General features: G+C 37.9%; 2 long non-coding RNA genes across 4 annotated transcripts; one reads left to right on the top strand and one right to left on the bottom strand.

The window, feature by feature from the left end:
• Positions 1–6,598: 6,598 nt before the first annotated feature.
• Positions 6,599–15,924, top strand: LOC131806813 (uncharacterized). Of its 3 annotated transcripts, none has more exons than XR_009344183.1 (6): positions 6,599–7,109; positions 7,377–7,417; positions 7,481–7,663; positions 7,727–7,986; positions 8,045–8,372; positions 15,523–15,924. It is a non-coding gene; the product is annotated as an uncharacterized LOC131806813 (long non-coding RNA). The 3 variants fall into 3 exon arrangements; XR_009344182.1 differs by lacking the exon at positions 6,599–7,109 and having other exon boundaries at positions 7,218–7,417; positions 7,727–7,771; positions 7,826–7,986; XR_009344181.1 differs by lacking the exon at positions 6,599–7,109 and having other exon boundaries at positions 7,219–7,417.
• Positions 7,481–15,526, bottom strand: LOC131806814 (uncharacterized). The gene is made up of 2 exons (XR_009344184.1): positions 15,005–15,526; positions 7,481–9,950 (listed from the first exon to the last, which is right to left on the bottom strand). It is a non-coding gene; the product is annotated as an uncharacterized LOC131806814 (long non-coding RNA).
• Positions 15,925–16,157: the final 233 nt, after the last annotated feature.

Below are 16,157 nucleotides of genomic sequence, written 5' to 3'. Positions count from 1 at the left end.
ATTCAAATCTGTTCAGATTTGGATATAGCTGTCATATATATTTTAGACACTTTGGTTTTTTTTTTAGTGGCAAGCTTACTTTCCAAAATACTCCAGACACAATAGTCCAACGGATTGGTATCCGGAGATTTTAGTGGCCATTGTGCCGTGGAAATGAAACGAGAAACCATTCTTGGGTGGCGCGATTTTGTAACCATTCTTGGGTGGCGCGTGCTGAGTGCGATGGTGCGGCGTGCTGTTGGAATATACAAGGTCTGCGGCCGAAATGTTTGCGTGCCTAAGGCTTTAATACACCCTTCAGAATATTTTCGCAATAAAATTCGGCATTGATTCTGATGCCACGGTCGATTAATACGGGCGGAGAGCGACCATCGGCTGTTATGGCGGCCAACTGAAGGTGCATATTTTCAGCTGACCTCTTTGGCAAGTAAACACGATCATTTTGTTTGTTTACAAACTGCTGGACAACGAATCTTTACTCATCGGAGGAAACAAAATTCGGTAGTTCACCACTTTCGGCCAAGCGAAGCAACTCTTAAATCTTTTGAGTATATTTTCTTTCTGTTGCGGTGTAAGTTCTTGCACTTTTTGGAATTCCAATGGCTTTAACCCGAGCTCATTTTTCAATATTTGCCGAATGGAATATTGCTATATGTTCAGCTCACGAGCCATTTTCTTCTTTACTTTTCGAACCATTTCTGCTGATGTTGCTATTTTCTTTCGTCCACTTCCTTGACGTCGGGCTATACTACCAGTATCACGGTAACGAGCGATGGTACGAGACACAAAAGATTTATTCACATTTAAATGCTGGAGTGCTCTAACGATAGCCACTTGTGGTTTTCCAGCCAAATATGAAGAAATCACACTATCGCGCTTGAATTCCATCACGAATAAGTTTTTTTCTGGAAAATTCTCACCAAAATGCTTTTGTGCGCTTGTAAGAATATAATGAGCTGTCACTGGAATAATTTTAACAACTGTCGAACGAGTGGCTTAGAAATGACAGCCGTCTTCAGTCTCCATCTCACCCTGTAGCAACATAAATGCCACTCAACTTCCAAAGATTACCGTTTCCTACTCGCTTGGCATTTGCTATGAAATTTATAAGTCCGAAGGACAAACCCTTCGTGTATGCGGACTAAATTTGGCATGTTCCTGCTCTTATCATGGTCAGTTGTTCCTGGCATGTTTACGCGTTGGTAGACCGAGTTATTTGTTTGTTTGCACATTTACAAAATAATTACGTTACGTTACATTACGTTCCATTAAAATAATTAGGTTTTTTAAATTTTTGAATTTGGTTTAGCCAACAAATATTTGAATACACAATTTTGAATTGCATATAAAATCAAAAGGGGTACCGAAGGGCTCCGGGTTCAGGAAGTTTGGTATAAAAGATAACAAGTTAAAAAGCAGTAAGTTCGGCCCGGCCGAATAATACCTTCGTCATTTAGAACGAACTTGGACATTTTCAAAAAATAAAATCCGTTACAAATTCTGTTAAAATCTTAAAAATACCGAATACAAACGTTATATTGGGGTCTATACGACGTAGACCTACATAGGCTTTGCCAACCTAGGCATTCCCTGCCTTACCCCCTGGTAAACATTACCATCGTTCTCCACTAATAAACAAATATTGCTTTATAAAAACAACAATAATGGGATTAAGCCTGACGATTTTTGCAACAACAAAATACGATGGTATCCCAAACAAACATGCCAACACTGTTCTAGATGTAACAATTACAAAAACAACAAGTAAAAAACCAGTAAGGAAAGCTCAAAAGTCGGGCGGGGCCGACTATATGATACCCTACACCACTATGCTTATTTAGTAGAGCTCTCGTAAAAAGGTTTATACAGGGCATTTCAGAGCTCTATGAGATATTTGGTACAAAATCAAAATCTATCTAATTCTATCGTGTATTTTACGAACTATAGCTATCTCTGAACCGGGTTTCTCCAAATTTTACGTATTAGCTTCTAGACTGGTGATTTGGACTGATATTGACCATTTAGTGCACATTTAACCCGAAATCGGATGAAGATATATATGAGAGCTATATCCAAATCTGAACCGATTTCGATAAAATTTAAAACAGCTATTCCTGTGCTCCATCTAATACCTGGTACCAAATATCACGGTTGTGGAGTGAATATTACGAATGTATGGGACTAAAACTCTAAATCGGATGAAACATATATATGGTTGCTATATCTATATCTGAACCGATTTTCACTAAATTTGATATACTTGCTTCTAGGCTGAATTTGGTCCGATGTACTAAAATTCAGTCCGTTTGGACTTATATCGGCCATTTGGTGCACAATTAACCCAAAATCGGATGAAGATATATATGGGAGCTATATCCAAATCTGAACCGATTTCGATAAAATTACAAACAGCTATTTCTGGGCTGTATCTTATATCTGGTACCAAATATCATTCTTGTGGAGTGCATATTACGAATGTGAGAGGCTTAAACACCAAATCGGATGAAAGATATATATGGGAGCTATAGCTATATCTGAACCGATTTTCTCCAAATTTGATATACTTGCTTCTAGGCCGAACTCGGTTGGGTGTGCCAAAATTCAGGTAATTTGGACTGATAGTGGACATTTGGTGCATATTTAATCCGAAATCGGATGAAGATATATATGGGAGCTATAGCTTTTTCTGAACTGATTTTCTCCAAATTTGTTGTATTTGCTTTAAGGCTAATCTCGGTCACATGTGCCAAAATTCGGGTCATTTGGACTGATATTGGCCATTTGGTGGTCAATTAACCCGAAATCGGATGAAGATATATATGGGAGCTATATCCAAATCTGAACCGATTTCGATAAAATTTAAAACAGCTATTTCTGTGCTCCATCTAATACCTGGTACCAAATATCACGGTTGTGGAGTGCATAGTAGGAATGTGAGGGACTTAAAGATCAAATCGGATGAAAGATATATATGGGAGCTATAGCTATATCTGAACCAATTTTCTCCAAATTTGATATACTTGCTTCTAGGCCGAACTCGGTTGGGTGTGCCAAAATTCAGGTAATTTGAACTGATAGTGAATATTTGGTGCACATTTAACCCGAAATCGGATGAAGATATATATGGGAGCTATATCTAAATTTGATCCGATTCTCACCAATTTCAATAGGGTTCGTCCTTGGGCCAAAAAAATATTGTTTGGAAAATTTCATGTCAATCGGATAATAAATGCGACCTGCATTTTGTTCACAAGAATACATGGACAGACGGACGGACGGACGGACGGACGGACGGACAGACGGACTGACATGCATAAATCGACTCAGAAAGTGATTCTATGAAGGCTCTCAAAAGTAACTATGGGTCTATCTCGTTTCCTTCTCCATGTTACAAACAAATGCACAAAGACATAATACCCTTACCACTATGTGGTGTAGGGTATAATCAGTAAGTTCCACCGGGCCGAACTTTGAATACCCTCTACCATTTGGAGCGAATTAGAAAATTTTCTAAAAAGTAAAATCCATTAAAAATTCTGTTAAAATCTTTAAAATAATTTATATCGGAAGGTGCCGATATAATATTGAGGACCTATATAAACAAATCTATGTCTGGGGGTAAAGTACTCACAAAGAACTCTTTGTGTAGAATTTCAGACAATTCCGTTGAAAAATGTGGGTAAAATCATCAAAATACCGAATATAGGGGGGTACCGTTATATGGGGGCTATACGATATCGTGGATCGATATAGCCTATCTTCGAACCTGACCTGCCTGCAGGCAAAAGAGACATCTGTTCTAAATTATAGCTTTCTATCTTAATTCGTTTTGACTGTAGCGTGATTACAACAGACGGACGGGTCTAAAATGATTATTTCCATGAGTTACATACGGAATGACGACAGAATATACCCTCCATACTATGTATGGTGGAGGGTATAAAAAATTGTATACTTTATATTGATACGTATTGATGTATTCGTGTTATTAACTTCCCAAATTTCATATATAAACGTTTATTTGTTACTGAAAAAAAAACATAGTGGTGTAAGGTAAAATAACTTCGACTTTTCTTGTTTAAACCTTTGCTGGTCTAATAAAGCTCTGGAACAAATGTAATTTCATATAAAAAATTGTGTACATGAAGGAGATATAGCATTTAAACACTTACTTTTTTAATTCACATGACTGAAGCCTTCAGGCTTATGTCTGACCATTTTGGAATTTATAAGAACCTTATTCGCACAAAGTGCGCCAAACACACACACACACACAGCCACACTTAAGGTGTGCCTTATGTAATGTGTCGTAATATATGTTGCAAAAATACTATTATTGCTGCCTTATGCAATGACATAACTTTAGTATCTAGCCATAAGCTGGATTTTTCTAAAAAGCAAGAAGACACCAACACACAAGGCATACGTATCTATACTATGTATGTCGAAACCTTGAACAGATATATATTCGAGGGAGTACAACACCAAGTATTTATTTATTTATTTATTTTTATTTTTTTTTTGGAACAGTGTTGGCTTGTTTGTTTGGGATACTATAGTATTTTGTTTTTGCAAAATGGTCAGGCTTAATCCCATTGTTGTTGTTTTTATAAAAACAACGTTTGCTTATTAGTGGAGAACGATGGTAATGTTATCAGGGGGTAAGGCAGGGAATACCTAGTTTTCGGAAAGAGCCACCAATCCTTATCAGTTCCCCTGTTTTTATACCCTCCACCATAGTGTGAAGGGTATATTAAGTTTGTCATTCCGTTTGTAACACCTCGAAATATACATTTTAGAACCTGCGAAGTATATATATTCTTGTTCAGCATAAAATTCTATGTCGATTTAGCGATGTCCGTCTGTGGAAATCAGTCTAGCTTCCGAACGAATTTTACTCAAATCTATATTATGTCTGCAGGACTTTTGGTTTTGAAAATGGGTCATGTAGGTCCACGTTTTAGTATAGCCCCCATATAACGGTACCTCCCGACATCCGGTATTTTGGTGATTTTTGCGACAATATTCATCGGAATTGTTTCAAATTTGGTATTGAAATGAATACTACAGCCTATGACAGAAAATTGTATTTGTAGGTCCACGTCTTCGTATTTGGTATTTGAAGTTCGCAATGGATACTATAGCCTAAGACAGAAAATTGTCTGTGCAGGTCCATGTCTTCGTATAGCCCCACATAACGGTACCTCTCGATATTCGTTATTTTTGTTACATTCCCTGATATGGCGGCGCTAGAATGGACCATCCGACTGGCTTGCGTGCTCAGGGCCTCGGTTCTCAACCATCCATATCTAACACCTCAGGGCGAACATACATTTTTCTTTGAAGAGACAAACAAACAACATAAATAAAATTTAGAAACAAGATAACTGTTTTGATAAAGGGATATTGATATTTTTATCCCTACGTTCGCCCGCCCTTCCATGGTTTCCAAGTCTCCTCTTTAAAATCCACTGGAAACCCCACAAGACACTCACACTCACCTCATCACCTTACTCCAAGGGAAACCCCCCGCTTACTAACAGATCACCACATATTTCTTTCACGAACCAAACATTAAAACATTTATTTTATAAAAGGTTTCTTAAAACTAATTTCGTTTTTTTTTTTTAATTGTTTAATCTTTCTCTTTTTTTTTTTTTACGGAATATCTAACACCAGTTTAGCGAGAGACTATTGATTTTTATTCACGCAAATTTTATTACCAAATGCCTACCCTAAGAGAGCTCGCTTAAGATGGTTATTCCTGGGCCAAAATGACCAATTCTAATACCCGACCTCTCTGAAATCGCACACAACTTGTGATTACTATCCTGGCGTTAAAAATCCTTACAGTTGAAATCACTTAAACTCTAGGACATACACAAAGACAACACAATTTTAACACTAAATACATATACGTTGTTGAATGGTTAATTAATTATTAAAATTTCGGCTTGTTTGACAATTGCATCTTAATTGATGTTTTTTTTTTTTTTAAAAACATTAAAATTTTCTTCTTTTCTTGTTTTGCAGGAAACCGCCGACGCACTCTTAGCCCCTTTGTTATATATCTTATAAAATTCAAATTCTAAGGGTTACCTTGCGCTCCAGCCTTGAATGTGTGGCAATTGGTAATACCTTAACCCCGATGCACACTGACTAATCCAAACCAACGCACAGGTATCGTAGTGACTGGCAATTGGTGGATAAGGCTGACACTACCGGCACTTCAATTTTTCTATAGAAAGGATGATGATGCGGGTGATGCTTCCTAGTAATTTGCTGCCACAACCCCAAAATTACGGTAGAAATACTGGGTGAAAGACGAATCACTGGCCCCACTTCTGGAATACCTGAGGCCAGTAATGTTGGTGATTATGTTCAGGAAATTTTTGGTCGTTATTCCCATAAAATAAATATAAAAACAAACAACAACCAACTGTCTTTTCATTTAAAAATTGCGGCACAAACACTTTCAAATTACTTCCACTTCAAAGTTTAAGCCGGCACTCCATGGCGGTTACTGCACAAATCCCCCGCTCTTTGCTGCATCATGCCTTATATAGGACATTGAAATTTCCACCATTTTCCCCAACTTTCCACGACATTTTTGATAACATACACATCTAAGAACCAATATTACTTTGTTTACATCTACATTGACGATACTACCCTCACTAAATGGCCGACTCTCAGCGTTGATAAAACCAGTACTGAATTTTACACTGAACAATAACCCATTTCGCTTTGATATGGCAACGCTAGCCGTTTCCCCTTTCCATTCAGTTTTTCGATTCACATGATGCACAAGTGCATCCAACATGTTAATACAATTTCCTACGTCTTTTCTGGTATTGGCCGCAGCGCAATTCTTTTCCGGGTATGTATTTATTCCCTTAATAATAATAATAGTATTTTTTTCTCTTTTTTTGGTGCGCCGCCACTAACTTTGAACATCGCCGCCCTCAACTGACCCGCCCACGCAACAAAACATCGACCATTGCTGAGGATATTTCGCAAGGGACGATGTGCGTGACACCAAATTCCTAACGTGGGGAACTCCCACACCCTGGAGTCTCCATGCCGGGCCTGGATTCAATAAAAAAATGGTAAATTTCATATTGCATTAGGGATAACTCATTCACCTTATCGCATACATTGTAGTACACACATACTACGCTTCCAGTATTTACGACAGCGAACCCTATCTGTACTATTAAGCTTTGATTGGCAACGCGAACATATCTTCCTGAATGAATGGAGAAGAAGAAGGAGAATTATTTTTTTCTTTTACATTCGTTTCGATTGATCGAAACATATTTAACCTCCTTTTAAAATATTTATAACTTACTGTTTTCTTCTCGTAATATTTTCAGATTTATTCTCCTTAGGAGACTTTTGGCCTTATATTGGTTGCGTAAGTATAAATGCCATTCATTACTAGTTTTTAAATAATTGTATAAACATTTCTTTGTTACAGGTATGGATGTTGGAGGTCCGTCCGTCCACGGACACACAAAAGTTAACATTATTTATTCTGGCCACCAATGATCGAATTTGCTGCTACAAGGGCGCGTGTGCTTTACACATTTCATGATCGCCACACCCAAAGGAGATCAGCCCACGAAACGGGATGCCGATTCTTTGTTGTGGATGTGTTATGGTTTGTTTCGTGTGTTACAATATGCAGTCTGTCCGTTTAGTAATGCCCTTATTATACCCTCAGCCATATGACTAGTTTCCGGACATTTGGCACGATAACTCTCGAAAGGTATATCCGATTTCGTCCAAACTTGGTACATCGTAATATTATTATCAAACTTAGATCAAGACGGGCAATATCGGTCCACTCCTTCTAGTACCTCCCTCACCTAGGGTCACATCCCCCTATTAATGGAATCAAGTAAGCGGAACTTATCAAACTTGATGAATATTTCTCTCAACCAGGTGTTTGATGTGAATAAGGCATTTATCGGACCACTCCGGGTACCTCCAAATTTCAAATTTTGATTACCAATTATTTGATTTTCTTTGACATTTACAGGTCCCAATGTTCGTACCAGTATTTGGCAAAGTGGAAACTTATGGCATATCTTTTATAAAAAGCAGGAAGAAGTACATGTAGTCCAAATCTGGCGTGTTATAATATTTATATCAGAATAAGCTATGGAATGAGCAATATTGCTTGACACTTTCGGAACGTCCCTCATAATTGGTCAGCATACTAGAAGGACCATCCTGAGCTGAGGGTATATATCAGTCGGCAAAACCAACAAAGCGATACCCCCGTGGACACAACCTTTTTTTTTTTTTTTTTTTGATTGCCGAAAAAACAGACGATGTACCCCACATAGCCCAAGGAAATTCTTCGGGTAAGTTACACCTTTGTAGATGATACTAGAATATGACACGGACCGGAATTCTTCCAAAGATTGGAAATAATGCACCGCCAAGAGGTTAATGAACCAAGATGTAAAATCATTTTACCACCCCAACAGGGATATGTTCATACCAAGAATTAGGGAAAAGTGCAATATTGGGTACAGAGTTTGTGGAAGAAAAGGAAGGAAATAATGAAAGTTTTTAAAAAATGTATTTTAATTTCTGATACCTTATCACTTAGCCATTTCTAAAAAAGAATGTTTGCCCACTTAGTGGGAAATCCTTTCCAATGCTGTTGAGGCATCCACAAACAGTGCCCATATAATTCAAATGAATTGTTTAAATTATTCCCAACTTAAGTTTTTATATTGGTTTGTTCTGCATTTCCGCCCAAAAAAATAGGGTGTACTAGTGATATCTATGGGGAAGGTGAGGAAAGTTGATACTATTTTCATTTCAAATTATAGAATTTACATATCGACAAAGGCTGACATTACGTCTGTGGAATTTTTCTCTTTATTATTGGCAATAGTTGGGATTTTTACGTAGTTTGAATCTTACTTCAACACCTTCCACTTTGGTCTAACTTCCCAGGGCGTGATGGCATAGTTCCGACCCCGCATGGGGCCCCCATATGGGAAGCCATCTATGTGGTTATGGTCTAGCTACATGGCCCAAAAGCTGTAGCCTAGTTAGAATTCACAACTGCCTAATATTTTCCAAGTTTGCCATAATAAGGGAGCTCCGCAGCGGGTAGCCTTACCTTTTTAGGTCCTTTACGTGACACGTCCCTAACGACTTGCCTTGCATGTCCTCAATTTCAAACATATTGTTTCCCACAGGTTTAACTATCCTACATTTGAGATATTTCTTGCAAAATTTTGAGTTGATGTTCTTGCCAAAATCACTTAAAACATGGTTTCGTCTAAAGACCTCCTGTCCAGGTAAAAATTGCACTAAGCGTGCACGCTGATTATAACGTTTGGCACTCCTCTCATAGGCATGGTGTAGGTTTTTTGCTATTCTTTCCCTAATGATCTCTAATTTTTCCTTCCGACTTAGGTCATTTATTGCGTAGTCACATAGCGATTTTAATTTCCTTGCCAGTTTATAATCACTGCCGTTAGTGTACATCTCGTATCCGAAAAGTGCGAAAAAGGGTGTTACCCCAGTGGCTGTATGTATTGACGACCTTAATGCGCATTCAATTTCTGTTAGGTAGACATCCCAATCCCTATGGTCATCCTCTAAATAGGCTCGAATTGCGGCTAGTACGGACTGGTTCACCCTCTCTGAGGCGTTCGACTGCGGCGAGTAGGGTGCTGTCTGCATATGGTTGATCTTAAACATTTCAACCATTTCCTTGAATCCTTTAGCCGTGAATTGAGCTCCATTATCTGTATGGATCGTCTCAGGAACTCCGAATTTTCTAAATATCTCTTGCACTAAGAATTTAACAACGTTAGAGGTGGTGGCTTCTTTCATGGCTTTTAGAAACACAAATTTGGAAAAGTGGTCAACAACTATAAATATATAACTGTTGCCTGATTTGGATCGTGGATATTTACCTAAAAAATCCATATAAAGTTTTTGAAAGGGACGTTCTGTCAAGACTTCACACCCTATTGTCGGTTGTGTGTTTCTATTGACCGGTTTCGTTTCTTTACATGTTTGGCAGTTAGATATATACTGCTTCACCTGTTGTACCATTTTCGGCCAAAAATAAAATATTTGCAGGCGATGCAACGTCTTAGCTATACCGCCATGAGCTGAGGTTAGCTCATCATGTGCCTTTTGGATTAACAAATGGGTTAACGACTCTGGGACCCAAAGTTTCCATGGCATTTCATCCGAATTCAGTTCAGTTTCTGGTTTTGTCCGTTTGAATATGAGGCCGTTTTCTATTTTTATGTCAGGCAATTTATTTTGGTTTCTCCGTATTTCGTCTATTAAATTTTTATATTCTGCGCTTTCAAATTCTGTAGTTTCGAAATCGAATAAGTCCTCAACCACATCACATTCCTCGACGACTTCAAGGCGGGATAGCATGTCTGCCACCACATTATCCTTGCCTTTTCTATGCTCAATTTCGAAGTTATACCCCTGCAGCATTAGACTCCATCGGGCGAGTCTCCCACTCAAGTCTTTTACACCCATTAGCCATTTCAAACTAGCGTGGTCCGTTATGACCGTGAATTTCATTAATTCCACATAAGGTCTAAACCTTTTCACCGCCATAACGGCAGCCAGACACTCCTTTTCAGTAACGCTATAGTTCTTTTGGCAACTGTTTAGCTTCTGGGAGTAAAAGGCTATGGGGAACTCTTCATCATTATCGCCTTTCTGAAACAAGACTGCTCCTATTCCACAATCTGAAGCATCACATTGTATAAAAAATTCTTTTGAAAAATCTGGATGTTTAAGTACTGGAGCCGTGGTCAACGCCCTTTTCAGTTCTTCGAACGCCTCTATGGCTTTAGAGCTCATGGTAAATTTATTACTTTTTTTTAAAGTGTCTGTCAGAGGGGCGGAAATACTTGCGAAATTTTTTATAAAACGACGGTACCAGCCCGCTGTACCTAAAAAGCTCCTCACATCCCTAGGGTTTCTTGGAATTTTTAGTGTTCTAATCGCTCGTATTTTGTCAGGGTCGGTTTTGAGGACCCCTCCTCCGATTATAAAACCTAAATACCTCAACTCTTTAAAACAGAACATGCTCTTGTTAAGACCTATCGTCAGATTCGCACTCCTGAGACACTCCGCTACTTGTTCTAATAATTTCAAATGAGTTTCGAAATCTCCCGATATAACTAATAAGTCATCCAAGTATATGAATACGTTGGATTTTAGTCGGGCAGGTATGACCTTATCCATAAGTCGGCATAGACGTTGTGCGGCATTACATAAGCCGAACGGCATCATCCTGAATTGATAGAGCGGACGACCAGGTACCGTAAAAGCCGTGTATGGTCTCGACTCTTCATCCAGCTCTATCTGCCAAAAGGCATGTTTTAAGTCTACGCTACTTATGAATACCGTCTGATCAATTCTACTTAGTATCCCGTCGATATTTTGTAATGGATAAGCGTCTTTTATGGTTACGGCGTTTAACTTACGCGCATCCAAACAAAATCGGTTCTTCCCGGGTTTCCTGACGATGGTCGTCCTATTATTCCAAGCACTTTCACTCTCTTCTATAACTTTCAACTCTATCATCTTATCCAACTCTTCATAGACAATTTGTTGCATAGCTGGTGAAATGGGGTAGTGTTTATCCTTAATAGGATTGGTTCCCTCCAATAGCTTAATAGTGTGTTTTTCAAGGATGGTGTGACCTAGACCCATTTTTTCAAACGCTGGAAACTTTTCCACTATTCGATTGAGTTTTTCTTCTTGATCGGGATTTAGATTATGTTTTTCTCTCACATATTCATTATCATCTGCATATTTTGCTTGAACCTTTTCCATGTCGAGTTCATGTACTTCTAATACGTCTGGAGCTAAGTGGAACGCTTTCCAGAAATCTATTCCCAAATACAATGATTGCTCAAGATCCGGGCATAAGTAGAAACAAATTTCTTTTTCTAAATCTTTGTATGTGATTTTCAATCTAACTTTACCCAGTATCCTGTGTAGTTGACCTGAGGCTGTTCTTATATTAGTGTAATATGATTCTGATCCCATTTCTAATTCCTCTAGAAGCTCACGACATCCTTTGCCTAATATAGATACAGTGGCTCCGGAATCTAGCAAGCCTTTCACATCTTTATCTCCAATTTTAACTACGGCATAAGGTCTTGGGTCGGAAGTATCGTTGTATTTGCGAATTGACTCGGTTATCATATTCCTCAAAAATTTGTTTTCTTTTTTTCGTTGCCTGAGTTTTAGAATTCTGGCTAATTTCTTAGAATCATTTTTGATTTTTTTAACCGGTTTTGTGTTGTTGTCATCAATCTCACTATTCTGTTCAATCTCAGCGTTGCCTCCAGCTTCCCCAAATATCCTATTTCTGACAAATTCATAATTGGATCTTCGGATTTCAAGTGGAAGGTAGTGTCTGACAGAAGTATATTTATTGGTGTTTATGTTGGTGCTTGCTGGTTGGTCGTTGCGGGTTTGTCTCCCGAACATGATCTCCCCGCCGACGATATGTTCCTCTTGCCGTTTTCCGACTTGCACTTAGGACACCTTGGTGCCACAGTATTGGGTTGGCCACATCGGTAGCAAAACAATGATCTTTGTGAGGATAAACAATCCATAAACCTATGACCTGTTTTTCGGCAGTTCCAACAGATTGGATCGGTTTTCAGCTCTGACACATCCGGAACTTGTTCATCCTCATAGTAATTCAAATTATAATCATTATTATCTATATTTATCTCATTTACTCTAACATGTCTATTCGGAGGAGGAGGCATGTATCTTATTTCACGTTTTGAACATGTCTTTTCTGCTAAGATACACTCCATCCTGAGCTGTTCCATAGAACATATGTTCATTGGGTAAATCATCCTAAAAATATCTCCCTTTAAATTTCTTTTTACGATTTGAATTAGCTCTCCTTCAGATATGGGTTGAACTAACCTGGATCTCAAAGTGTTTATGGATTGGAAAAAGTTATCGATATCTTCTCCTGGTTTAAATTTCCTATCGACTATCTCGCTCATTACTTCAAAATTCGATCGAGTCGTACTGTATCGTCGATATAGGGCATCTTTTAAAGAAGGCCAATCCTTCACTACACCGGTCTTAATCTGTAACCAGTACCACTCATAAGCGCTGCCCGAGAGTAAAGACTGGAACTCGGCAAAGACTTCTTCCCATGACACCCTGTATTGGTTTTTTAGGTATTCGAGTCGAAACACGAAATCTTCAACAGACATGCCAGACTGATTACCATCGAATCTCAACTTGAATTTCTCAACTTTACTTGTTCTATCCAAATTGGGACCGTGATTGGCAAACATCATATTATTAGGTTGCATCTCTGGATGTCTGTTGGTTTCGATTATGGGAGGTGGATTTGGAAACGAAAATGGGATATTGTTAGGTTGATTGTTCAGAGCGTTTGTGCCAATATTCAAATTCTTTACTATGTCTCCTAATTTCCCAATGGCTTCATACACTTTTTTCATTTCCATTCCTATACACTCCTGCACTAGTGGCCTTAAATTTATTTCAGCATTGGTTACTCCGGCATCTACCATTTCCCTTAAAACATTGTTCATATCGTCATTAGCTGGCGTGGAACTATGAGAAGAACTAGTCGGGTTACCATTAGGAAGCATATTGTAAGTATTCGAATTGGGGTTAGGAGTAGCGTTAATAGTCTGGGACATATCAATTATAGATGGATTATTAACAGGAGGTGGATTTACCATTCTGCCAATCTTATCCTTTTTCCTATATTTCGGCAATGTTTGCACCGATATTCTACTAGCATCAAAGGACGCCGTGCGGTTTCTTTTGCTTCGACGATTTGTTTCAAATAAGTTTTCTTCACTCATTGGCAAATGCTTACGATTCTACCAATCTTTGAATGAAAACTTTGAATTCTTTTACGTTTTCCAATAATATTGTTTAAAAAAAAAATAATAAAAAAGACGAAAATTATACTTTACAAAAAAAAATAATATATCTATATGTGAAGTTATCAAGAATTTAGTCACACAAAAAAACACAATTTCTAATTTCAAACAGAACAATTTCTAACATCTAGGGGTTCTCCTTGCGATGGGTTGTGAGGTGTGTGTCTAAATAATTATATATATGTATATTTTTTTTTTTTTTTTAAATGTCCTTTCGGTTATCAAAACAGTTAAATACGAACACTAACAAAACACATATTTTTTTGAATTTTTCTTTCGACTGTGTCTTTACGGCAATTTCCCTTCTGTCTGAAAGAAAAAAGATCTCGTAAACGGGAGAACAACCAACATCTGCTTTTGTTCACATGCACGTTGTCCGTTTCCCCTAGTCGAAATTCCTAACTATTGCAGCTACTTATTAGAATCAAAACACAAAAGACAGGTCATTCACAATACATTCATTGTTACACACTAGACGAACAAGTTATTGCATCGACCGTTCTTATTATTATGGAAGTATTATACTAAATATCCTATTTTACCTTAAAACTAATATTGCACATTAACATGTTTTCAATAACAAAAACATGGCTCAATATCAGTCAGGTCCCAGGATATTGCTATAATACTTATTACTATTACTTTTCCCTATGGTCTATTTTTATTGCACGTAGGTGGTATTGCACAAAAATTATCCTATCTCAGTTCTAAATGAACTTAATTTTTTTTATATTGGGCGCCATCTGTTACATTCCCTGATATGGCGGCGCTAGAATGGACCATCCGACTGGCTTGCGTGCTCAGGGCCTCGGTTCTCAACCATCCATATCTAACACCTCAGGGCGAACATACATTTTTCTTTGAAGAGACAAACAAACAACATAAATAAAATTTAGAAACAAGATAACTGTTTTGATAAAGGGATATTGATATTTTTATCCCTACGTTCGCCCGCCCTTCCATGGTTTCCAAGTCTCCTCTTTAAAATCCACTGGAAACCCCACAAGACACTCACACTCACCTCATCACCTTACTCCAAGGGAAACCCCCCGCTTACTAACAGATCACCACATATTTCTTTCACGAACCAAACATTAAAACATTTATTTTATAAAAGGTTTCTTAAAACTAATTTCGTTTTTTTTTTTAATTGTTTAATCTTTCTCTTTTTTTTTTTTTACGGAATATCTAACACCAGTTTAGCGAGAGACTATTGATTTTTATTCACGCAAATTTTATTACCAAATGCCTACCCTAAGAGAGCTCGCTTAAGATGGTTATTCCTGGGCCAAAATGACCAATTCTAATACCCGACCTCTCTGAAATCGCACACAACTTGTGATTACTATCCTGGCGTTAAAAATCCTTACAGTTGAAATCACTTAAACTCTAGGACATACACAAAGACAACACAATTTTAACACTAAATACATATACGTTGTTGAATGGTTAATTAATTATTAAAATTTCGGCTTGTTTGACAATTGCATCTTAATTGATGTTTTTTTTTTTTTTAAAAACATTAAAATTTTCTTCTTTTCTTGTTTTGCAGGAAACCGCCGACGCACTCTTAGCCCCTTTGTTATATATCTTATAAAATTCAAATTCTAAGGGTTACCTTGCGCTCCAGCCTTGAATGTGTGGCAATTGGTAATACCTTAACCCCGATGCACACTGACTAATCCAAACCAACGCACAGGTATCGTAGTGACTGGCAATTGGTGGATAAGGCTGACACTACCGGCACTTCAATTTTTCTATAGAAAGGATGATGATGCGGGTGATGCTTCCTAGTAATTTGCTGCCACAACCCCAAAATTACGGTAGAAATACTGGGTGAAAGACGAATCACTGGCCCCACTTCTGGAATACCTGAGGCCAGTAATGTTGGTGATTATGTTCAGGAAATTTTTGGTCGTTATTCCCATAAAATAAATATAAAAACAAACAACAACCAACTGTCTTTTCATTTAAAAATTGCGGCACAAACACTTTCAAATTACTTCCACTTCAAAGTTTAAGCCGGCACTCCATGGCGGTTACTGCACAAATCCCCCGCTCTTTGCTGCATCATGCCTTATATAGGACATTGAAATTTCCACCATTTTCCCCAACTTTCCACGACATTTTTGATAACATACACATCTAAGAACCAATATTACTTTGTTTACATCTACATTGACGATA

Source organism: Musca domestica, unplaced genomic scaffold (genome assembly GCF_030504385.1).
Source record: "Musca domestica strain aabys unplaced genomic scaffold, Musca_domestica.polishedcontigs.V.1.1 9, whole genome shotgun sequence".
Lineage (NCBI taxonomy): Eukaryota > Metazoa > Arthropoda > Insecta > Diptera > Muscidae > Musca > Musca domestica.
Note: the sequence above shows the minus strand (reverse complement) of the source record. Positions and strands in the feature narration are given on the sequence as shown.